Consider the following 12,938-nt stretch of genomic DNA (forward strand, 5'->3'; position numbering starts at 1 on the left):
GTGAGCACATCGCGGGACATTGCAAGTAAGCGATTTTTAAAAGATTTTGTTTTTTGAATTTTTGAAGGGAGAAGTGGCGATTTGGCAAAGTAAAAGTGAAAAATATAAAGATAGAAATAAAAAAAAAAATCATGGAAAAAACTGCTGGAGAAGTAGAGGGAAGTAGACAAAACTGCCACGATATAAACTGTAAAAAAATATCTGGGCATACAAGCCTGCTACAGGAGGGAATTGCAAAACACTCGGAAAAGTGAGAAATCTGGAGCGGGCTCTGAAGGTGTATATGTGCCCACGTTGTGGTACTTTGAAAACCTATAATTTTTGCGGGACCAAGACTTGCAGCTTGAGGGCTTTTCGATGATGGAAGATTCTTTGGAAGAATATATTAGAAAATTAAGTGTAGTTTCAATTCAATAACGCTTCTCTCAGTAAGCTAGGCTTACTGTCACCACTTGATGAAGCGGAGCCTTCTCTCGCAAACATTTCTTCTCTCGGTGAGTTAGGAAGGCGTTGATTGCATAACCGAAGCCTGTAATTCGGCATTCTCTGCTTTCTGCCCTTGTACTTCCGCGAAGGAAGAAGATGCCACACTGGCGGAGCAAAGAAATCGCCTCTCTAAGGAAGGAAAACAGAAAACTATTTAATGCGGTACAGCGCGATGGTTCATGAACTGCATACAAGGCAGCCCTGAAGAAATTTAAAAATGTCACCAGGAAAGCCCAAAGGGACTCCTGGAAGGATTACTGCGATAGTATAGAGGGCCAGTCGGAGGGCAATCGCCTGCGGAAGGTTCCTGCGAAAAGTCCGATAAACCCGATGTATATTCAAAAACCAAATGGTGACTGGACGTCATCTCGTGAGGAAATGCTTGAATTCCTAATAAGCGCGCACTCTCCAGGGCGTACTGCGGAACCTAACACCGCGGTTATTATCTCTGAACGGCCGTTGACTTCAGCGGACTTTTTGATGTAAAGAGGGTAGACTGGGCCATAAAGTCCTTCCAGCCCTACAAATCTCCAGGCATGGAGGTATTTTAAGACATATCTGGCCTAAGCTGTACAAGCGTAGATCTCGCCCTCTCTTCTACTTGGAACGACCACTGCTACGACATGTTATTGGAGTTTTCACCGGGAAATGCCTGATGGGAACCCACGCCACTAGAGTGGGATTGCAGTCAAACGACTACTGTCGTAGCTGCCGTGATGAGGAGGAAATCGAAAGCGTGGAGCACAACTTATACCACTTTCCTGCTCTGGCGAGAGCTCGTCGATGCTCGTTCCTCCATTATTCTATTGATTGTCTGGCCGAACTGGATTCAGCCAGTGTCTATGACTTTTGGCGCTTCATCAGAGCTACGAAGTGGTTCTATTTCTAGGGTAAGAGGGTTTTTGTTTCTATTTAAAAACAATTCACTCATACCATTTCTTCGTCTAATTCTTTTTTCTTGTTTTTCACGCATAAATAACCAAACACGCAACCGCGTCATCCGGTTCATCTCATGTGTGAGGACTAAATGTCCCCAGGGAATATAGCCCACACAAACTCACGCCCACCAACCAAACCAGTCACACCAAAGCAACACAAGTCAGCGCAACTGGCCACGTAGCAAATCACGGCAACACAAGTCATAGCAACACTCGACAACCTCTTCGTTGCTACGACAACGCAACATCACACAGCAACATGTAGCTGCGTGACCACGCAACATCAAGCACTTAGCCTATTAAAGGAGTAGCACAACAAGAAACCAGTCAGTCAGTACGAGACTGTGGTCGTGAACAAGTGTACGAAAATAAACTATATTGTACGTTACTATTTCGCTTCGTTTATTACTTCAACAGTTCGGTACAATACAAAACAAAACGGCTGAGTTCACTTTGGCGATAGTTTAGTAGTTACAGACGAAACAACAAACGAAATGAATCGTGCAGGGAAAATATATGTATGTATGTACATATATGCAATAACTTAATACAAAACGAAAAATGTTTTTTAATTGAATTGGATATGAAAATTTACAGAAAAAATTATTTTTCACGTAATTGAAACGTTTGCATACATGTAAAACGTACCCTATGGTACAATTGTCACAAACGAAAAGCAAACGTTTCTCGTTGGGCAAAATGACAGTGAATCTTACAATTTGTTTCTGACTATGTACAAAACTGTACAAAACCACAAATGATATGATGATCGATGTCAAATGGGAATTGTTTTGTACAGTTTATTTTCGTACCCTGTCGGGAACATACGGCTACTGGCAAGAAGTGACTTCTTCTGCACCGGCTCGAGCGTCGGGCTTGATTCCACTTCTGCAACAGATGCTGGTAGGGTGATTTCTTCTGCACCGGCTTGAGCGTCGGGCTGGACGTCACCTTCCCAGTGCCAGCGCCACAAGCTACACACGCTCTCACCACAGCCTCTCGTGGAACCGCGTACGGGCGACATCCGCTCGGCCGCAGTCAGCACCGCCATTAGCAGAGGGACGGCGACAGCGCCTACAAGAGCGCTTCTCACCGCCGTCAGCCAAGCGGCGTCAACAGCGCCACTAGAGCGACTCTCCGGCACGAACAGAGCGCCACTTATCAGCGCCGCTCAACGGCGCGAGTGGAACGATACTCCCGGCCCACAAAAGTACCACTCATCGGTGCGCCTCACCTGCATTGCTGAGAGCGCTAGATCTCGACGCAACTAGAACGCTCAGTGTTGCCAACTTCTGAGTTTTAAAAAGCACCAAAACTTGGGGAAAAAAGCATTTTACCGTACTAAAAGCACTAATTTTTTTGTACCAAAGGATACTTTTTTTCACAACCGTTTGTATTTAACAAAAGTAAAAAAATAAATAAATAAATAATATTTATTAATACCGAATTAGGTACTACAGGTTAAAATTGGTATATTTAGAGAAAGAAAAATCTAATCGCAACAAACGAAAAAATGAATGTAGATTCTTTTAAATTCAGTGCTGCTACAGCTTTAAATATTTCAAATTATTTCATGTTTTAATTATCTATGAGAAATTTGAGTTCAGAAGAAGAGCACTAAAAAAGCAGTAGGCACTAAAAAATTTTTTTTTGGCGTTTTAATTTTCAAAAAGCACTAAATCTAGTGCTTAAAGCACCGAGTTGGCCACTATGAGAACGCTACTCTCCGGCATCACCGAAGCACTACACATCGGAGTGGCCAGAGCACTACTCTCCGCATTACAAGAGCGCCACATACCGGCGTCACCAGAGCGCTACCCACCAGCGTTGTTGGAACGCCATTCACCGGCACGACCAGAGCGCAACCCACCTTGCAAGAGCGCTACATACCGACGCGGCCAAAACACCGCTTATAGACGTTAGAGGCGCGCCACTCAGCGGCGTCAGCAGAGCGCTGCCCACCAGTACCAAAGTCACGCCACTACAGCCTAACGGGCTCATAATGGAAAAAGGAGCCGTTACCCAGCCACTGCAAGTGACGTTACCGAATGTTCAAATTGTTAATTGTTATATGTTCTTTTATAGAAATTAAGGAAAATTAAATAATAAAGTGCGATTTACCAGAGCCCAGAAACTACAAATTTATTGTAACCAACCCTGGACACGGCGAGTATACCCAAGCATTTTAGAAGAAGCATCGGGGCAAGCAAAAAACTCTTCGTAACACATGTTTACTCGCCGAAGTTCAAATGCGATCTGATTTGTGCGACGTTAGTGGCGAAATGCTGTGCGTATAAGTTCAACAGGCAACAGAGCCGATATTTTCATCGATTGTTTCGTGGAAGTTAATTTTATTATTGCGCGAATTCCGGTAAGTATGTCACTTTTGACTCCAGCTATGAACAAAGAACTCATAAGTTTTAACACACCTATTCCTCAGCGGACTGAATCTCCCCAACCACGTCCTTCTTCTACTGGAGTCTCACTAAATTCCTGTTCAACAGCCTCATCTCAACCCTCTACCACATCTGAAGCCGTCTCCGATTGCGTCAACACCGTTCCGAAGGAAGTAGTCGTTGCTCCTTCCAAAAACTCCACAACTACATCTCTACCCCCTACCACATACGGAGCCATCGTTGCTCCTTCCACGGATTTGACAGCTGTACCGCAACCCCCTACCACATCGGAGACCGTTTCCGATTACGTTAACCCCGTCCCGAGGGATTTAATCGTTGTCCCTTCCAAAAAATCGGTCCTTGTATCTAGGTTTTCAAAAGATACCACTGTCGATGATGTGAAGGGGTATTTAACTTCCAGGCTGATAGCAAATGAGTTGCATGTACGCAAGTTCAGATTCTCGTATGAAAGAAGCATTTCTTCTTTTAAAATAGACATATCCGAAGACTTTGATAGAGTAATCAGCCCATCTTTTTGGCCAAGCGGTGCCTTCTTCACTTCGAAGTTGACATGTTTCAGATAAATGCTGGTATGCAGCACTCAAGAAAACGATCAAGAAAAAAATTGCCATTATTTCGTGTGTGTGTCCAAGGAATTTTGACAACTGATACCCCACCAGCCGGTTGCCTCGCTCTTTCCTCAAGAAATAACAGAACGGGCATATATTTCTGTTGCAAGCATGGGTTGCCTTTAGAAAACCGTAGTAGAAAGCGTAGGAAATTTCTTAAGAACTGCGTCCTGCCTCATGAAAATTTAACACAAGAAAATTTCTTAGCCATTTCTTGTACGTAATTTTATATGGAGATTTTGCTTTTCTTGAGAGCTGCATACTGGCCTTAATGTTTGATATGCCCAAGAAATTAATACAACAAAAAGATCAATCGTTTTATGTCCATATCGCTGGGTGGTTGCGTACCAGTTGCGATAATATGATGGTGCTGAAATTATTTAAAAAGAAGGCTGACGTTTTTTTGTCGTGTGTTGTTAGTTATCTCGAAAATAACTTTTAGTTTAATAACAAAAAATTTGAATATTCGAATGGCTTTTCCCTATAACTTACAATTATTTTTTTACAATTAACTTACATTGTAAAAGAGTTTTGCATACAAGACATAGAGTTAGATACTCTCTTTAGCGAATTTTTTTGCGTAGTTGAAAAAATTAATTTAAGCCATAAGGATTTATAGATGAAGTACTAAAATAGTGGTACTTTTCCACAGTTTGAAAAAATATGTAATTTGTTTTTTTTTTTTTTTCAATACCACATTCAAACGAAGCAACTCAGAGGATCTTATGTATAAAGTGAACTTCAAATTGAAAGTATTTTAAAATGGAATGTATAGAATTCTTTGACTATTTAAACACTGAAGGTGGAAATTATCGCATTATTGCTATTGGGGGGTTCCATGGGAGACTGAACCTCAGAGCACACATTTTTTTCTTTATAAAACTAACAAATGTGTTGATAAGACATGTGTACAAATCTTGAATCAACAAAAAAACAACAAATTAAAGCTTTAAATGCGTTTTTATTGTCTTTTTTTACGTTTTAAAATCAAGTTATAAGTAAATTTTTTGAGTAGGTTGTAAGTAGGTTGTGTTGAAAGTACTGTCAAATAATTTGCGATTCATAATTCAAGTGTTTGGTAAGAAAAATATATAGTAGAACTCATCTGCGTTTAATAAAATTGTATTATATATTAAATTGTGTGAGTGATTTATCTATATTATGAGTCATTATTAAACAGTATTGGTCTTGTCCCACCCGTGACAAAAAAGTAAAGGTTGTTATATTTAATTACAGAAGTTGAAGTTGTGTTTCGGGTTTGTTACATAATGTTAGAACTTCATTGTCAATGTTTACCACAATTGGATTTTCGTTTTCACATAGTTAGATTAGAATATTTCAACAGTCAAGCATATCCCACCCGTGACAGCTACGTGTGGGACAGTTGCCAGAGGTAGGTTTACAGGGCTGATAAGCTTTATTTGTTTGTTGAGGTGGACGCAGGGGAGAAGGGTGGAAGCGCGGACTCACCCTTTACCTATGTATATACCCTTGTGGTCAGCTCCTTAAGATAAGTGACATTTTGACCAGTTTTGATTTTTTCTTTTGTTTATCTAATGTTTATAGTTTTTTTTATAAAAGTATAGCACATTACATAACTAGAACCACATAAATCCAAATTTAAAACTTCGTACAAAAATTATAAATTTCAACAAACTTTAACAGTTACACCCACCTAAAAAGTTAAAATTTTTTGTTAATAATTTTTAGAAAAATTCTAGGTATGCAGTTTTATAGCGTGTTAAATTTAAGTAGGAAAAAGTGAAAATTTCAAGACGCTAGGAGATCGCGCTGATTTTAAAAAATTTTTTTGGTTGACGGTTCTAGGCATTTTGTTCTATATAAAGGCACTATACTAAGACAAAAAGTGAGTAAATGGAACCCCTACTAGGCTTCTTATATTTTTTAATAACTAATCTTTAATATGGATCAAACTTAAAGCTCCTTTTCATATAAAAATTCGTACGTGTCCCACCCGTGACAAATGTTGTCCCTCCTGTGACAGAGGATTTTCGGATTTTTTTTATAATAAAGCCATAATTTTTGTTGTAGTTTTTGCATTGTTTGCATTCGTGGTTCCTTGTTTTATTATAAGACATCAAGTTCACACAGAAAAGTGAAATAAATTAGCAGAGTTTTCGTAAAATATAACTGCTCCCAAAAGCGGGTTCTCTTTTTTGTCCCAACCGTGACATAAGAAATAACTCAGGTTTTTTCCATATAAAAGTAAGCTGGCATTTTTTTCGTATTTTGTAATAACTCATATAATAGTCAATTAGGTGTAGCTTTATCAATATGTAGAATTGTTCAGTACTTTATACTTAAACTAAAACAAGAAAGAATATTTTTTTCCGTTCAAATGTCCCACCCGTGACGGTGGAATCGTCCTATTCAAAATTGTCATAAATATAAAATAATTTATTTGCTTCTGTGTACAGTGGTGTATACACTCATGTTGAAATAAATAACACCTTTATTTTTTATGAACTATATTTTATTTATATACCAAAATATTGTTAACATTTTATAGTATTATTTGTTACTTACATTCGTAATTTTGCTTTGAATAAAAATTTACTGAAAATTACTGATTTTTTAGCATGAAAAAGTCTTACGTACTGATTTCGAGCATACAAAAATCTGGCAACCCTAGAGTTGTGTTCACAAAAATATTAGCAAAATGTAATGAATAGTTTTCAAAATTTTTCTTTCCTTACCTAATTAAATTAAACCAAGTAAGTTGAAGCCTCAAACTTCCTTCAAAATTTATAAAAATTCAGAAAATTAAAAAAATTTTTTATCAAGATATCAACTTTTGGAGTACGCAGTTTTGTGTCCATTCAGTTTCAGTAGAAGACCAGCTAGAGTCAGAATTTGTTTCCATATTTTAAGCTACATATTTGAGACATAAATATTTAGTTGGTGTGCTTATTAAATACAACATTCACATTAAAATTTTGACTGATAATACCGAATTTTCGCTAAACGAATTTTCGAGTATGAATGAAATTGAATGGTGCTATTTAAATGTGTTTGCGCAAGTGAATTACAGGTAGTCGAACAGCAAAAATCAAAGTAAAGCTAGATATGTATATCATATCCAAGAGTTGGTAGTTTGCACCTTTTCCAAGTTTTTAGAACTTACATTGCACAAGAAGCACAAAAGCAGTTGTAGTCGTCTTCAGTTTGAAATATTAAGTCTGTTCCCGGTGCTTCACGCTTTGCTGGTTTTTACAGAAAGTCGTTCCCGGTTGCAACCTTCCATAAGGTTTATTTATGGAGAAAAAAGCTTTTCCTGTAAAACCTGCAAATCGTGAAGTACCTGGAAGAGGGCCATTATGTTTGAATTGAAGCAGTGTTATTTTGCGAAATGCTAGGAATCGAAACAATTGCAAGGTGACACCTTTGCATAATGGTTTTAATTTAACTAACGCTGCATTTACATTTTCAATAAATTGCTTTCAATATGCTTACACGTATGAGCGATCAAAAACCATTTTTTTGAACATTTTAACTTCAAGTAAATGTCAATTATACCAATTTACAAAAATATTTATTAAATGTAAGTAAAAATCAATACAGTATCGGTACAAACTCAAAAAATTAGTAGATTTTACGTACTGATTTCGGGTTCAGCACAATAAATAAAATTAAATCACCAATTTTAAAACTGTTAAACCAATGAAAAAATAAAACCTTTCTTATAAAACGTCTTTCAATAATATAAAAATTATTTTAAAAAGTTACATCTACACAGGGCTACCGCGTATTTCAGATTGAGGTGCCTGTGCGCACTATATGCAATCGGCAAGTTGCGGGTACTCTAGCAACAGAATACAAAATGTTGCTTCATAACAATTACCGTCCCTTAGTTAGTCGAATATTAAAGAACGTTCATACGTATTTTCATAGATTTTAAATATCATGGCAATTTTCGATTTATGTCGAGCTAAATCGTCATCGTCGCGCAGCCTCATTTAATTTTTTTAATAACGGTGCCAAAATCACTTTTCATAATGAATTATGTTCAACAAGGAAAGAAGGTGGAAGCAACAATTCTGGGGACTTCTTAGCTAGAGATGGACTGATAAGGGTTATTTTTTTACAGCGCGGCAATCGCGCGGTCGCCATCGAGAAAAGACGTTGGACACAACAATACGAATGAATGAAGGCAGTTGAAATCGCGCCTAATTTAATTTTTTGACTCCGGCCTAGTTAAATTTTTCGAAATGAATTAAAACAACGAGGGAAAAATTAATTTTTTGAATGCGGTTTTACTGCACGCGACCATAATTCACTGTTGTTATTTATCGAGACCGTGCGATATTTGATCAATTTTGCTCTCGTCGTTCTTCTGAAAACAGATGGTAGAACAATACTTAAGAGATAGTTTAGCTGAGAATTTAAATCGGTTAAACTAAGTCAAGGGAAATTATGTTTTTTTAATGTGTAGTACAGTGTGGACAAAAGAAGACCTACCTTAGTCATATATATACTTCTACCTCACGGCATAATTTAGTGCTTATTTAGTGCCAATTTATGCCACTTAAAAAATTTTTTTGCTCAGTAAATTTTGGCAAAAACATGTGGTACCCAACTCTTCAGCTGAAGTAATCACTATACTGTCAATATTTCTGGAAAATTTCACGTCATTGCCTATAATTTCGAATCGACTAGTGTATTAAAACAGAAAAACTTGGCAGCACTGCATAGTTTTCGACTATTTTCATCATTTAGTTATTTCAGTACGACAGTAAACAATGCCAATGTTGTCGAGTCGTACAATTTAGCCTAAGCTACGTCTTACGCAATGAGGCTGAATTCCTTGAGGGTAATAATAAATATCACAAACAACTTATAACAAACAATTTTACGTATAGTTTTAAAACATATTTGTATTAATACATTTTGCAATAGGATTGCGCCATTAATAAATTCATTATAATGCTGGATTTCCACTAGGCATTAAATGACAAAAATTTAAATGGCAAAGTTGGGCATTAAAAAATATTCGTGTAATTACGTTAAAAAAATATTAATTAAATTCATTTCCACATGGAAGTTTTTAAATGCCTCCAACTTTTTGTAATTTTAATGCCTAGTGGAAATTCGGCCTAACTCATATTGATTGATTAAAAATAAAGTACAAAGCTACTATAATAAAAACAGAAATAAAAATAACTAATATAAAAAAAAAAATCAAATCCTATTCTTGTAAATATTACACCGTGCGACAGTCAATTTTACCCACACGAAAATCAATATATTCGCGAAACTATGAACCAAATATAGTAATACCGCGTTTTTAATTTTTCTCTCTGACGTCTGGATTCTTTTTAAAAGGACTTTGAAACTGGAAAAATATAATTAATTCAAACTACATTTGTTTTAGCTGCATAAATTGGCACTAAGTAAGCACTAAATTATGGCATATGTGCCAAACTAATCTGTGAATTTCGTAGTGATTACTTCAGGGACCTAAAAATAAAGCTTTCGCACGAGTGTTTATTTAGTTTTTTTTTTGAACTGACAAAATTTTGTTGGCACAGCAAAATTCAATTTATTTGTACACCATAGTAAACTTTTTTACCTCGTCCCACCACGAAAAAATTGTTACCGATTAGCACACAGACAAAAAATTTAAAAATTTTAGTTCTATCCCTCAGTTTTTTCTATTTTCTATCAATTGGCGCAAGCCCTTAGTGATTTGTTAAATGAACTGTCGAACTTTGTATGGAAATCTCTTTAACTAAAGTTTATCACTTTATCACACAGATTTGGCGAATAAACGTATAAATTTAAGCAACTTATCTCTTTATCACTTTAGACGAACTCCTATAGTTTTTCCACGGTACAGTATTTGAAATTCGTGACCACCACTGTACATAAAGATATTTGCTTATTTTTGAGGGTAGTTAACTTACAACGCCGTGTATACATATATTTGTATGTACATTTTTTCAGTTGTATGTAAATGTATTTATTTGTATATTTACATTTTGCTTTTAAAGCTTTTGGGGAAAAGCTCTTCTAGAGATGTTAACAAACCAAAAGGGTCTTCACACCTGCTAGTTGGTACCACCACAACGCAGCGAACAAAGGTGGCACCGTCAGACAAACAGTTACTTAGGTTTTCTCGATTTTGGCAATTCTGGTCTATAAGTAAACGACGCCCCAGAAACTTTAAATGCACTGAAATTCACTAATATTTGCACAAAAATCACAAACTTTTCACACTCAGAAAAAACATTCGTTGATGCTAGGAAACAAGTATATTATTCTAAAGAAATATTACCTTGAAATATGTAGCTCCAATGACATGACTGCCTTAATATGAGGAAACGATTCGCTTCAGTTTAAGGAAAACACAAGTCGAGAGATGCAAGGTTCGAGTCCCAGAGTAGGAAATTAATTTTACAATTTGTGATTTATATTTAAACTGAAATAATTGATTTACCTTACTCTAACCACGTCCAACCGGACTCGAACCTGCGTTCTCAGAACCATAAGTAGTAGTATTCACGCGACGCCTCAGCCGACATTTGCCAGGAAAGCAATTAACTTTGTCTTAACAGCACTAACAAAATTCGAAATTATTTAAGAATTTTATTACTTATATTGAGGAAATTCTTATTTATATTGAGTAAATTTATTGACAAATACATAGTTTAGGAAGAGCCTGCCTGAAACTATACAATAAAGCAAATAAGCAAATGGATTTTAGAATTGACAACACAACCACGCTGTCGAGTTTAAATAGCGGCAAATCAGCTGCACTTGATAGTAGTTGGTTGAATAAGCAACAAGAGTTTACGGGGTGTACATAGCTCAGTGGTTAACGCTTCTGACTTTGATTCGATCCCTGCTGAAGTCTAGAAAAAAGAAGTCTGATGATGAGATGTGGTGATCTCCGAAATAGGTGCTATAACTTCTACCGCTTAGACTTTGTTGTTTTTTCAATTTTTCCTAATAAACAATCGTGGTACAAAGCTCAATAAAAATAAAATTTTAATAAGCCACAATAACATTGACAAACAGATACAATTTTTCTAATTACAATTTTCTGAGAAATGAAGTAATTCTATAAATTTGCAAAAGATAAATGCGCGCTTAACGATAATATGAAGATACTGGTTAAAAAATACCGGATTAAAAAATGTTCTCAAATCCGTTCAGTAGTTTTCAAGATGAATGTGGTGAAAAAATCCCGAATTTGCTTTATTCTACGTAAGGAAGATACATAGATTTCTACGTGTACTTCGCTCAAACTGTACAATTTTGGAAAAAGGAGCAAAAACTGTTATTACTCAAATAAATCTTATTATTATTAAACATTTTTTTATTATTAGTTCGCGCCATCACCTGTCAGCTTGCTAGTTTTACTCCACGGAACACAAAAATATTGTTTAGTATTTTTCTTTTAATACCCACTACAAACCCATTAAATAACAACAAACAAACACACACACGATATGCATATTAATCTTATTAGAAATACCTTGAGCTTTATTTTCCATATATAATTTTGTTTATTTATATCATTGCAAGCTTTCACAAGCTCATCACAATGGACTAATAACACTGGTCTACAAGGGTTTTGCGAATAAGACGGGACCTGGTGTTTCCGAACGGATTTTTCGTGCTGAACACGAATCTGGGGTCCAAAACTTCCCATCACATCACGTTTTCGAGAAAAAAGGGGTTGAAACCCCTAAAAACAGCGTTTTTGGACATTTTCGAAAAATTGTAGAGCTGAACCCTGACGTGCTACAAACTTTGTATATGTCAGAAATTAAAGGCTAAATCGTGCCCTTTCGAATGAGCCCTATGCCGAATTAATCGCATGCACCCTTAGATCAGGGGGTGTATTTGTGTCTAGGAGTCCAGGGAAAATTGATCGCAGAAAGAATTTCATCTTAAACGACCATATAAATTTCTTAACTTTTTAAAATCTAACTGCAGATTCGTAATCAGCGACTTTTAATATAGTTAAAACCTTGGCATTATTAATTTTCTATGATCGTTTAAGATTAAATTCTTTCTGTGATCAATTTTTCCTGCACCCCTAAACACAAATACACCCCCTGCTTTAAGGGTGCACGCGATCAATTCGGCATAGGGCTCATTCGAAAGGGCACGGTTTAGCCTTTAATTTCTGATATATGCAAAATTTGTACCACGTCAGGGTTCAGCTCTATAATTTTTCGAAAATGGCCAAAAACGCTGTTTTTAGGGGTTTCAACCCCTTTTTTCTCGAAAACGTGACGTGATGGGACATTTTTGACCCCGGATTCGTGTTCAGCACGAAAAATCCGTTCAGAAACACCAGGTGCCGTCTTATTCGCAGAAAAAAAGTTGAAATTTGTAGACCAGTGTAATTTTGCACCAATTCTGAGAAAATAACAGCTAATCATACACATGTCTTTGAAAACGCACTGAAAGCACAGGACTGAAGCTTCAAATCTGTTATTTGGAAATTTTCTTCGTTG

Source organism: Rhagoletis pomonella, unplaced genomic scaffold (genome assembly GCF_013731165.1).
Source record: "Rhagoletis pomonella isolate Grant_MI unplaced genomic scaffold, Rhpom_1.0 Rhpom_scaffold_00008, whole genome shotgun sequence".
NCBI lineage: Eukaryota > Metazoa > Arthropoda > Insecta > Diptera > Tephritidae > Rhagoletis > Rhagoletis pomonella.